The following is a 13,115-nucleotide window of genomic DNA, read 5'->3' on the forward strand; positions in this document are numbered from 1 at the left end:
TACATCTCTGTACATCTTTTTTTTTTGTATTATACCAGTTTCTGCAAAGGAGGGTGGTATTCAATGTTTACCCTCAAAGGGGAATTTTGCTTTCTATGATTTAGTTATGTTTGATTCATGTCTTGCTTTATATAAGTGATTGTTTTTCCCCGATTGAGCCATTGTTGTTGAATGACTTGATTACTCTTGATCAAGGGGTTAAAGATCACCCCATTTTGGGATGATAAAACGCTTAATGTGCAGAACTAAGGGAGAACCAAAGTAGGTCCAGAAGGGAGCTTACTACACACCTTCTAGTACTAAAGTTATCTAAAACCTTTTTGATCATTGAATTATATTATTAAAACTAAGCGAGAAATAACTTTCATTGACTGTTTTATTATTTTCCCTGGAAAGGGCACAATAAGTTGCCTTTTATTCATACCTAGTACTGTTTATGGACAATATATTGTTACCTAAAGTGACAAATAACCTTTTGTGAGTGTTCATTGCTAGGGCATATGTTTCCAAATATCTAGTATGTCCCCCTTTTATATATTAATCACCAAGTCCTGTGGGCTGATAGAGCTGACATTAGGGGTGATTTATCTCACATATACAATACAGTTTTTCTATGTGCCAGGGTGAGTTTTCTTTCTCATGTGTCTTTGAGCATTTCTAAACTTCAATCCAACCAAAGCACAATGAAGCTCCCAGGAGCTAAACACATTTGACATACATTTGGGTGATGTAAACACAGACTGCAGCCTATACATAACACTTAACTTCCATGTCATTTTTGGATTTTCTGAACCAATTTACAGTGACCTTACATCAAAAGTTAAAAACACTAACTGGAGGAAGCTAATGTTACAGTACAATGCGAAGAACAGACAGAGCATAGGCAGAGTGTCACTGAGTGACAGTGACACAGTGCACAGAGTAAAACCAACAAACTAGTGCCAATAAAAAAGTGAGGTAACAATGTAGAATGGTGTAATCCCCACACCAGCTAGTTTAAACACATATTGTATGCAACATACAGATGTTTGGCAAAGACCTGAGTCTTCCTATCTAGCAATTAGAGAGCTGTCATTTACAGAATATACCTACTTATATAATCATCGCTCTTGAATCACACTCCATCATTTATTTTCTCCTTTTTTGTGATTGGTTACAGATAAATATTGCAATCTGCCAAGCTTGTTTAGGTCAACTATTAGCTCATGTTCCATAACAATGTTGTACTTTTCTCATTTCTCTTGGTAGCATCTGTAAGATGAGAGGAATATATGCAATCACTGCATGTCTAAGTTCTTCATCGAACCATAAATGAACCTAATTCAGTTTTCATTTATTGGCCTTGATGAGACAAAAATGTGCACTCATTTCTTTTACAAACATAAGGACCAATGAACTTCTTGGTTTTTGGGGTCCAATAGACACTCTCATCTCTCAAGTTCCACCAAGCCCTGACCATTTTACATAGCAGAAGATAACAACCTTTAGTAGCATCATCACTCCATTTTGTAGGTTTAACGATCATCCCTTTCATATAATCTGTGGTGGAGTTGGAGGTTCTTGTAATAAAATACAAGTTGGTGTATCCATCAATACCAACCCTTGATTTAAATCCATTGCAACTCTTGATTTAACTCCCATTATATAGAAGAGACTTTTCAAGGGAAACATCCTGAACAACGCATTGTAAACAACGCAGACATTTCCCACGTATGCGTAACCATGCATGCCGGAACAACAACTGTCTTTTTCTGTGCCTTAACCACACAAAAATGCCAAACTACACATATGCGTAGTTAAGGCACAAAAAAATACACAGTGGATTGGGAGAGGACGCAGTGAGGTAAGTGGGGCTGGGGCAGGGGTGAGGGGTGGATCAAGGGCTTGGGGTGGGTCGGGTCGGGCTTTTTGTTTTTTAGGGCTTAGGGTGGGGGGTTGGGCTATTTTATTTTTTAGGAGCTGGGGTGGGGAGATTGGTTATTTTTATTTAGGGCTTAGGGTGAGGGGTGTGGTGGTTTATTTTTAAAGAGGTGGGGCAAGTTAAAGGAAGGGTAAGAGGAAAGAAGAGGATGAAGGATCGAGAGAGGATGCGGTGAGGTAAGTGAGGTTAGGGCAGGGGTGGGGGGTAGTTTTTAGGGGTGGGGTGAATTTAGCGCTTAGGGTGGGTGGGGGGTCGGGGTAGTTTGCTTAGGGGCAATGTTTTATGGTTCAGGGAGGTTGGGGTGTGTTGGGGTAGTTTTGTTTCATGGGGCAGGGGTGGGGGTCAGGTTAGGTTTTTTATTAGGGTGGGTGGGGGTCAGGGTAGTTTACTTGGGGGGAAGGTTTTAGGGCTCAGGGCGGGTGGGGTAATTTCCCTGGGGGGATGGTTTTAGGGCTCAGGGCGGGTGGGGGGTCAGGTAGTTTATTTAGAGGAAGGTTTTAGGGCTTAGGTGGGTGGGGCATGTCACTGCAGTTTTGTTTTATGAGGCAGGGGTGGAGGGTCAGGGTAGGTTTTTTCATTACGGTTCAGGGTGGGTGTGGGAGTCGGGGTACTTTAGCTTCTAAGGAAGGGGTGTGGGTTAGGATAGTAGTTTTTTAGGGGTCAGGGTGGGTGGGGGTGTCAAGGTAGTTTAGGTGTTAGGGGTGGGGGCTGTTTTGGGCCTTAGGGCGGGTGAGGGAGTTGTATGATAGAGCCATGCATGCCGTTATGCAATCCATTTCCACACATGCCTTTACTAGACATGCTTTTACAACAAAGTTCGGCGTAAAGGCATCCATGGTAAAGGCATGCGTGGGTACAACACGTTTGTGGTTCCGACCGTGTTGTTAAGGCATGCATTTTTTGTGCATCTGTGGTTTCATCATACAATCAGGAATACATCCTGCACTCTATGCCACCATGCAAGCTTCATATATAGCAAGTGCTAACTTTTAGAAAACTTAAAATACAGTATAAAGATCAAAAGATGTTTCACAAAATATAATCTGGCTACCTACCTAACGAGCTGCTTCCTTCACCAACCCTTTATCCAAGGAGAACAATAGTAATGTAGGTGTCTCGTGTATCTCTTGTTTCAGTAATTGAAATTGGAGAGAATAGTCATTGATGTTGTCATCCCTTTCATATCATGGAAAGAACTATAAAACAAGCTCATATAATCTGTGGTGGAGTTGGAATTACTTGCAGTAAAACACAAGTGGATATATCCATCAATTCCAACCCTTGATTTAACTCCATTACAACTCTTAATTTAACTCCAATTATATGGAAGAGACTTTTCAATAATAGTTTGCCTCTAGCATAAACTTTCAAATTGGCAAGCTGAAGATCTTCTTATGCCTCACATCCTATTTTAAAGTAGCACAATAATAAATTGTTAAATTAAAACATCATAATATAAGGAATTTTTCATTCACCTCATTATCTCAAATATACTTACTTTGTAGTATATTTTAATTTAGCACCTTGTCGTGATAAGATGTGGGTGCTAAGCACATATAAAGCAGTCATTTATTTCCTGAAATATAAGCCAATCAAATTCAGGAACAGAAAATCAATTGGAAACTATTGTTAGCCAACTTCGAAAAGATAGGGATAGGAGTTATAATTCTTCTCATACAAACAGTGGGCAAAGGTGCCTCATACTGAATACAGTTACAGACAAAATAGAAAAGAGTTAAGGAAATGTTGAGGGTGTTCCCAATGCTTAATTTGTAAAAAAAACAAAAAAAAGGGTGCAGGTGCACACATCCTTGCTCAGAAGCCAGTGATCAGTGCAATTAACCTGCACATGCCAAAAGTAAAGGATGGTAGAAATATCCACCTCTTGCATCTTTAATTCACCACCACACACTCCCTACTCCTTCATTCTTTTGCAAACTCCTACTATCTCCCTTTTTGACAGTTTTGCCGTCTTTCTTCTCCTTCATCTTTCTAATCTGTGTGTTTTCACTGCCTTGTACTCAGTAAGTCTGATACAGAAAAATTTAGTGTTGGTCCCCAAAAATAAATGCTGGTTGCCCACACCGACAATCACTATCTTAAAGAAAGCACTGGGTGTTCCCTAAGAATTAAGCAATCGATCCTTGCAATTTTCTTGAGAACTGCACTCTTAGATGTTGATGACCAGTCAAAACATTTTCCAAATAGCTCAGTTGTTCATGGAAGGTAATACAGCTTACATCTCATATTGTGAGACTATTTTTTTGCTAGGTCTAATTTTCAATTAACGAAATACATTATGTAATTTAAAAGCACATTAAAAGGATCCAGTATTCGATGAGCTTGAACCATAGCTTCCCTGGGTGAATGAATTGTAACTGGAGAGCACATAGTGTCTGCAAACAATTAAAGTCCTTAAAAAAACATAATGAACATAAAGCGAGTCGTTTTCCTCAAGCTCCTTGCCTAATTTAAAAGCTTGCATTATTCATGGACCTCAAAACTTTACCAGTGCTGCAACCACCATTGATCTAGACTTTGTCCAATAAATAAAATAACATAAATTTAAGTAAAAATTGAAGCTTGCCACTTCTAATAACCAGTGTTTTTATCAACTGAACCCACATTCATTTTTACAGACACATATTAACAATAATAAAAAATGAACTGAAATAATACACCCAGAAAACTAAAAGGTGCTTTTTCAGAATTAATTACTGAAATATTTTATTAGAATTATACATTGAGAGCTGCGTAAACTCCCCATTCCTCGAATTCCAAAATATAGCGATGCCTGTGCTGTATTTCAAAACATGTCCCACCATCTCTCACGTTTCAGGCCTCCTCTAGCCCATGGGCTGACTGAAAGGCCTGCTTCTGCTAAATTCAGGTCAAACTGACTCTGACACTCAAACGTCTGGCGCCTGGATATGTGGTTAACTATTTCCGGGTCCTTTTGGATGGCATGATGGCTGTATCAAGTAAATGAAATGTGCGCGTTGTTATTACTCTGTCCATTCCGAAGCATGCGATCCCCGGCTATTAACCTCGCAGACCAATGTGCTAACAGGCACTCGGGGACTAGGAGCCTGTTTTGCAGGTATTTCTGAGCCGTGTATTGCTTCATTTTCTACTGAACAATGCCTCTGATATTGCCTTAGCTTGCAGGTGACTTAACGGCGCCAAGATCAGCCAGGTTATTCACTAGAGAGCGAAACCTCCTAGATGCTGCTGGATGCCTGGAAGGAAAACGTCGAAGATGGAGGTCCCGCAGCCTGTTAGAGGGGCAACACTCGGAGCTGAGTTACAGACAGAATGTACAGCACGAACCCGAGGCGGTGGGACTTTTTTAGCTAGCTTTAAATATCAGCACGTCAGTTACACCCGACGGCGCAGGACCACAGTTAAACAGGTATGTGATTTAACAAATTCAAAAGGTGGGCAGGCACTTGTTTTACAAAGGCCATAAAGTATACAGAAGAGTAATGCGTCGGATAGGATCATTATAAACCTATCACATATCTCTTTTTGAAGTAGGTTTCTTTGCTTTTCGTGGTATAAATTCCTATGGTATGAATTCCTCTGTGGCTCTGGGGAAGTACTGTATAGTGCCGAAGTGCTCCCATTTACATTGGGATCTTGGGCTTCCCTGTCTGAGTGTAGGATTACATACAACAGGTTGTCGTATGTAGAATTATGTATGTGGGCAGAATTTAGTACAGGAACTTAACGCAAGCAGGAGGACCACTAACCCTTCAGGGCCCCTCAACTCTTCAGGGGTGTCCCATTCTGCCACTAAGCCAGTGAATATCCTAGAGCGATGGGACACTCAAGGGTACCGCTTCACATTCTGGTGGGGGCAGTGGTGTAACAAAGGCCCCTGCAGCCAAGGTGCAGGGGTGCCCCGTGCTCCAGGGGGTAGGGCTCTCAGCACATTACACAGTGAATAGAAGGGAGGCCCCTAGCTGTGTCTGGGGGAGGGAGCCCCCTCTAGGTACTTTGCAGGGGGGAGCCCTCAAGTTTCGTTACGCCACCACATCACTGGCTGGAGGGGAGGCATCATTTTAGTTTAGTTATAGTGATTTATGGCTTGATTACGAGCATGGCGGTCCTGGCGGTTATGGCGCCACAGGTACAGTACCTGTGGTGGCGGTCCGCCCGACACATCCTTGGTAGTCCAACCACTAGATTTTGAGGATGGCGGTTGGATCGTGCCTAGACTGCCTCAACCGCCAGGATCTCGGATCCCACAACCTGCCTTTCCGCCGACCTTTTTGATGGTGGGGACACCGCCATGGAAAGGTTTGCGGAAAGGCAGAGTAGGGGCCACAGGGGAACCCCTACACCTCCCACGTCTGTTTCGCCGGCAGTGCAGTGACCCCCATTTCAGCATAGTCGGAATGCACACTGGCAACAGTGTGCAATTCGACTGTGCTGGCATCACAGTCAGTGCAGCTGACATTGGCCTTGGCTTTGGCTCTCCCTTAGACTGTTAGGACCTAAGGATTATTGTGAGAACAGAAATTGTGACATGTAAGCGTTCAATAACAAATAGTAAATTTAAATATGGAAAGATCCAAATTTCTAGTTTGGAATTTGAGATAGTCAGTAATATTCTTGCAGGAAAAGAGTTCCATATTTTAGCAGGTTGAAGGAAATTACAGGTACCAGATTTGTTGAAGTAAGGGATACATAAATCAGTGGAACTAGCATAGATCAAAGAGGTCTGATCTTAATAAGTGAAACAAATTAAGTGGTAATTCTCGTGATTATGGCCTCAGATTTATTATTCATCACTCTGCTAATTAGGTAGACACATAAGGGTGATCAGCATTGGAACTGGAATGCAAGGTGTCCATCCATATGTTTCGGTCTGTCTGCATTATAGGACATTACATTTTAAATCACTTAATGTGATGATATAGCTTTCAGGAAAAAACACGAAATAAACACACACACATTTCTTAGTAGTTCACACCTTCAAACTGATATTTATATGTATGCTCTGAGATCACATAGAACACATATACATATTATGCCCTCTGGACATAATACGGTTTTGTTCTACTAAACTCTTTTCATACAATAAAAGTCACTTGGATAAAATGCTTTCAGTAATGAGTAGGTCTCAGCAAAACCTAAATTGCTCTGGCATTAATTCAAGTAATTTTGAGAATTTCACATTACACAATTTCCCAAAATTATGCCATTACGCCTCCCTATTTTGCACTATTTGCAGCTAAAATGTACGAGGAAACGCACCATTCACAGTAAACATTTACCACAAATGCATGTGAACAACATAACATGAGTGGCTTTGCTCGTTGTTAAAATGCATCTATTCACCAACATTTTATTGAGGATGCATTGCAAGCTGAAATTTAGCACAAAATGATGGATTTGCATTTAGTGTAAATTTGCGTAATTTTGCCAAAACTCCATATAATTCCGAGAAAGAAAATGATCAGAATTTCGCACACCCCTTATAAGGATCACTCCGGTTTACATTCATTCCAGCTGGGATACCAAACTGGCCATTTCCCTATTGTCTTTGGAGTAATTAAGGCAGTCTCAAGTTGCAACCTCCCCATTAGCAGGTTTTTGGTCCGTTACCCATGGCAACTCAGGATCATAACCTGAATTAAACGCTGGTAATAATCAACCAAATTGCCGTGTGCAAATATTTCAAATTAGTGGAGTAAATACATGGTACATAGCCACTTACACTACGGATTTTCCTTCTCTTCCTTGATCAGCTCAATCAACTTTGCCTGCGGTACCGGAGCATCGACAGGAAGTCACCACATTCCAGAAAGTCTCAATGCAAAGCACTTCCACAGGCATGGTTTAAATATTTTCAGCTACCTACGGTGTCCACGGAGATTTTGTGGGACTAGCAAGGATGTTCTAACTATTAAAGACCTGCAGAAAGAAGATAAATGTTACCCCGGTATTCAAGGGTTGGAAAAACAGCGCTTGATGCAGCCCCAGCCTCTACAGAATGGCAAACAGGGCAGCATCAGTAGCATGAAGACCGTTTTCATTAGGAGTTGAAGACTGTTCCCCTGAAGGGATCTGCAGGATGCCATACAGTAAGGAAATAATATTAATTATTGCTATATATTGGCCAGTATGCATCAGTTCAGATAAGAGGCACAGAGTGCTGACCAAGAGTATTATGCACTCCCCTTTAGTGATAACTCCTAATCTGTAGAAAGGTTGTCAGCAATTCCAGACAATGTATGACACAACCTGCCCATAGCTAAACCTAAATGTAGCTGAAACTCTGATGGTTTACAGTAGACCTCATTCATCCAACACTCAAATGCTCCACAGTCCAGGGAAAATGTATTTCTTAAACATTTAAAGAATTTGGGGTTGAAACCAGGTCCCCTGGTTCCTGAGTGAAAAAGAAGCTTGGCTGTGCCTTCAGAAGATGGATGCCACTGCAGTGCAGTATCATCATCTTGTGATCCTTGAGGAGGAGAAATGGGAACCTGACACTGCCACTTTGGAGGCTTTGCTGTATCACCACAAGCAGTCGAAGTTGCAGCCAGCATCCACTCTTCCCATCCTCCTCCAGCTGATCATGTAAGGCCTGAAACAATGTAAGGAAGGCCAGAGGAATACTTGAAGAGGCTGGAAACTTTTGGGTTATGTTTTCATTAGGAAGGACTGTGGACCTAGAAAGAGTGGGCCTGTTGGGGGAGGGTAGTGTGAAAAGACAGTTGGGGATATGGGAGGTAGAAATAGTGGGTTCATTTAGTGGGTTTTAGCTATTGACATTTTAGAGAGAAGGGTTGTTTTTTGTGTGGGTTGTGGGCGGGAATTTCCATTTTTGTTAATAACTTTGATTCTTAATTTTTTCATTATGTGTATTTTTATTTTTTTAACTTCTTACAAGCTATTGTTAATTAGTGTATCATCCTCTCTAATTAAACAGGAAGTTCCACCCATGTAGCAATGATAGTGGCTGGGACCTGGCCCTGCACCTGACCCATCACAAAGAGAATGTTGAACTGTGTCCATTCTCATTATGCCACTCTTTACCTCACCAGGTAGGTTGCCTAACCTTTCCTCCTCCATCCACCATCCCTGCAATCAGTTTCAGAAAACGAACCCAATACATGCCCAACCCTCTCCCCTTTCGTGGCTTCATCTTATTTTACCTGAGCAGCACTCACCCTCTCATCAGTAATAGTGTACACTGCCATTACTCTACCCTCTGTAACTAAGTATTGACCACTAATAATGCTTTCCAAACACAGAGCCAAAACAATCCCTCTTTCCCATTCTTACAACTTTTTCTTTACCTCCCCCACTCGTCCCAATACCCTAATGCAGGGTTTGCAAGGGACCTTTATTCTGGTGGTGCCCCACCATTAAGTTGGAAGACATCATATCTTCCTATTCTGAATGATGTTGGTGAGCTAGCCAAAGATGTTTCACTCTGCATTACAAGCAACTAAAGTAAACGAAAAAGCAACGTTAGTGGAAAATCCAGTACAGAGAACATCATTTAAAATAACATAGTGTAGAGTTGTTTACTCAAGTAAGCAGAATAAAGTCCTCAAAACTAAGGAAATATTACTTTAGTAGGCTCCTTGGGGCATAGATTGTGGAAAAAAGTTACACACTACCTATCCTTTGCCAACCATTGTTGTACTTCATTCTCTGCAATATGACCTCCCTTTCTTAGTAGGAATATAGGGGCAATGTGGCCAAGTTTGCAATTTTCAGCAACACCCTCTTAAAACAGTTGGCAATGTGTTAATCACATGTAACCAACTAAGATTGAGATCTATTGATGGTGGAAATCATCAGTAGAACAGATCTTGTTAGTTGGGGGAAGCATAGAGATTTCATAAGGGGATGAGAAGGGGGAACTAGTCCATGAGCACATTGCATAGTCATGGAAAGAAGATGGCAGTTCAGTTATCAAAATCAAAGAATATCTCTTCAACACCTCGCTACTCCAAAAATACTTAATCATTACTATAAGGAAACCAGAATATTAGTAATGCAGGATGTGAGACCTGTGCAAGTAGTGGGTTCTGATATCACATTTTACTGCTTAAGGGTCATGACCCCTGATAATCACAGTAACTTCTCGATATAAGATGGCACATTACTCTATAGGAGGCAAGCTGACTTTATCAAGGAGGTCACATTAAAAGCCCAAGAATCACCAACCTTTACAATCATAATTATCATTAATGCGTTGCAACATTTAGGAAAAATCACTGTCAGCAATAGATCTTTTAAGTAAAGAATTGTCATACCATAACACGTCTGTGTTAAACTACATAAGCTGTAGCTGTAGCCACTAAAGTCCCTGCACTTCAAGCCCGTAGAAAAAAAGTTCCAACCTCAGAAGTGCTTAAATCATAGGTTGAGAACCTTGGGTAGCATGGGGGCAAAAGGGGGGGTCATAAACTCCTTGATCCTAGAAAGGTAGGGCTGCTATTGCAATTCCTTGAGAGGGACAGCTGGGGCTCCTGACGCACCCTGCAACTCTCTTTTATCGTATGGGACAGGTGCCCCTGTCATCCTGAGGCTACCACAAGGAAGAAAACACATGCAAATAAAGGCTCAAGAGGGGTCTTACAGGTATGTTTCACAGTTAATTGTAATTATGCCCTATTACCATACGTCTTTTAAACAGAGCACTGGCCCTGGTTAGCAGAGCCCAGGAGCACAATCAGAGTCGGTAATCACCAGTATCAATCAAACAAATAGGGGTGATCGGGACAAAAAGGATGACTTTCTCATGTAGGCCCTATGCTAAAGGCTGCCATCTTCCATTATCCTCGGGCCCACTGATGGGGTCCATTCCCCACTTGTGCAGAACCGGGACTGGGGAATGGGTTCCCTGGGTCTTGCTGCACTCTGGGGGAAAGAGGGGGACAGACACTGTCATTCACGGTTATAAATTATTAATGAAGGTTACACTGCCCACCGGGCAGAGGCCCACCTTGTGGTTATTTTGGAGAGTTGTGGGGCAGCCGCAGATGCTCTGTCACTTTAGCTGGGAGAGGTCAAAGGTCAGATCATTTCTCCTTTGATATCTCTGTCCCTCTTGGGTTGATTAGCATGATTCTGGGCTCTTTTTGCTCCTAGAGCGGGCGCTTGACACATGGAGTCTTTTCAGCAGAATACTGGCCTATCAAGTGTCACACTTTGCAGGAAGCTATTTTCACTTATTCCCTGTGTTAGCTTTTCTGCTTTTCTTGGTTTCTGGTACTCTTCTACTCCTGCTGAACCCCAGGAGTCCAGATCTTCCCCCAACAACTCCCTAGATACTGTAAGGGAACCAGCCTCAGTGATCCTGGAGATATCCACTGGTCCTGGGGTCAGCTGCAAGCAGAGTCCTTAGTCGATTAGGGCATCTGTGGACTTGTCATTCCAGCTATCCATGGTGTTGCTGCTGTCCAATTCCAGTGTGGATTCTATGTCTCTCTCTGGCGGGCCTCGGTTGTCCCAACCCTTGTTCAGTGTGACAGCTAATTAACAGATGCAGATTTTGCTCCACACCCTTTCCTACTTGGAAGCTTAGTGAAGCACTGATAATTGCTCAGTTTGTGTAGGAAGTCCTGTGTTGCCTCAACTTGGCATGCATGCTTCACCCCAGTTTAATACCTTACTGGATTTTGTAGGCCTAAGTTAAGTGAAGCTGTAGTTTAAGGCAGATTTCCCCTGTTGAAAATGGCCCTTGTTGAATGGTCGTTCCCAGACTTTTTGGCTTTCCCCTCCATTTTTTTTGCTGAAATAGTTCTTGCTGGTTTCGGACTGCTAACCAGTGCTTAAGTGCATGTGCTCTCTGCTTAAAACATGGTATCATTGGCCTATGCACATTAGGCATATTTAGTTTACTTACAAGTCCCTAGTAAAGTGCACTACCTGTTCCAAGGGCCTGTAATTTAAATACTACTAGTAGGCCTGCAGCACTGATAGTGCCACCCACTTAAGTAGTCCCCTTTCCATTACTCAGTCCTGCCATTGAAGAACACGTGTGTGCAGGTTTAAATTGCCATGTCAACCTAGCAAGATAAACCTTTTGCCAGGCATAAATCTTCCTTTAATACATACATGCCACCCCTAGGGTAGGCCCTGAACAGCCCAGAGGGCAAGGTGCAATGTATGTCAAAATTAGGACACATACTTTTATGTTTTACATGTCATGGTGGTGAAAAACTGTTACATTCACTTTTCACTACTGCAATCCCATTGGATAACATGTTATGTTTTATAAGTGTAACTTCCAGTTATGAAGAGATAGGCATTTCTAGTTTGGTATCTCTGGAATCCTAATTTAAAATCCTTACTTATGGTGAAGTCAGGTTTTAAATTACAATTCTGAAAACACAATTTTTAGAAAGTTGACGTTTTCTTACTTTAGCCACTTGGTGCCTGCTGCCTGTCTCTGATTGCTTGTCTGGGGTAGGTAATAGCTGGTCTTTGTGTTTTCCCTCTATACAGCTCCACACAATGAGAGCTTAGGTGTGAATTGATGGGCTTCAATGGGCCATTAAGTGGCTCAATGGGGGAGGAACTGAACATTGCCTCACACTTGATTGGGCAGTGTCCTGTCCCCACACAAAGGGCTGCATACCACCCTGTAGTGAGTCTGGAGCCAGGGAAGGAAGGGCAGGGACTCTGTGCACTTCAAAGGCATCATTATGAAGTCTCCCCCATATCAAAGTTAGAACTGGGCATAAGTACTGAACTTCTGACACCACCAACTCAGTATACTTCTCTACCTTTTGATATTCTGCCAGGAATAAGGACTGCTGTGCTACTGGAAGGACTGTCACTCTGCTGGAATCCTGTTCCGCTGCGCTGGCCTGCTGCTTGCTGCCCTCCTTGCCTGGTAGTGAGAAGGAAAAGAACTTGCATCTCTCCAACCAAGAACCAAAGTGACTCCAAGGACTTGTTGGCTTGACTCCTGTTTTATGAAGTCTTAGGGACACAAAAGATGTCCAAATAACCTGCTACAGCACCTCGACTTTGGCAACTTTGAGTCTTGCCCTGCCAAGTGGTGCCAATCTAGTCCTGGGTCCTTGGAAGAGCATATAAAGTGCTGTTCCAGTCAGAATGGATGCATATCGGCACCAGTGCTTTGCACCTACTACATGGATCGGACCCAGCGCTTCAGCCCCATTGCGTGAATCACCTTTGGAACAACCACATCTCG

Source organism: Pleurodeles waltl, chromosome 9, assembly GCF_031143425.1.
Source record: "Pleurodeles waltl isolate 20211129_DDA chromosome 9, aPleWal1.hap1.20221129, whole genome shotgun sequence".
NCBI lineage: Eukaryota > Metazoa > Chordata > Amphibia > Caudata > Salamandridae > Pleurodeles > Pleurodeles waltl.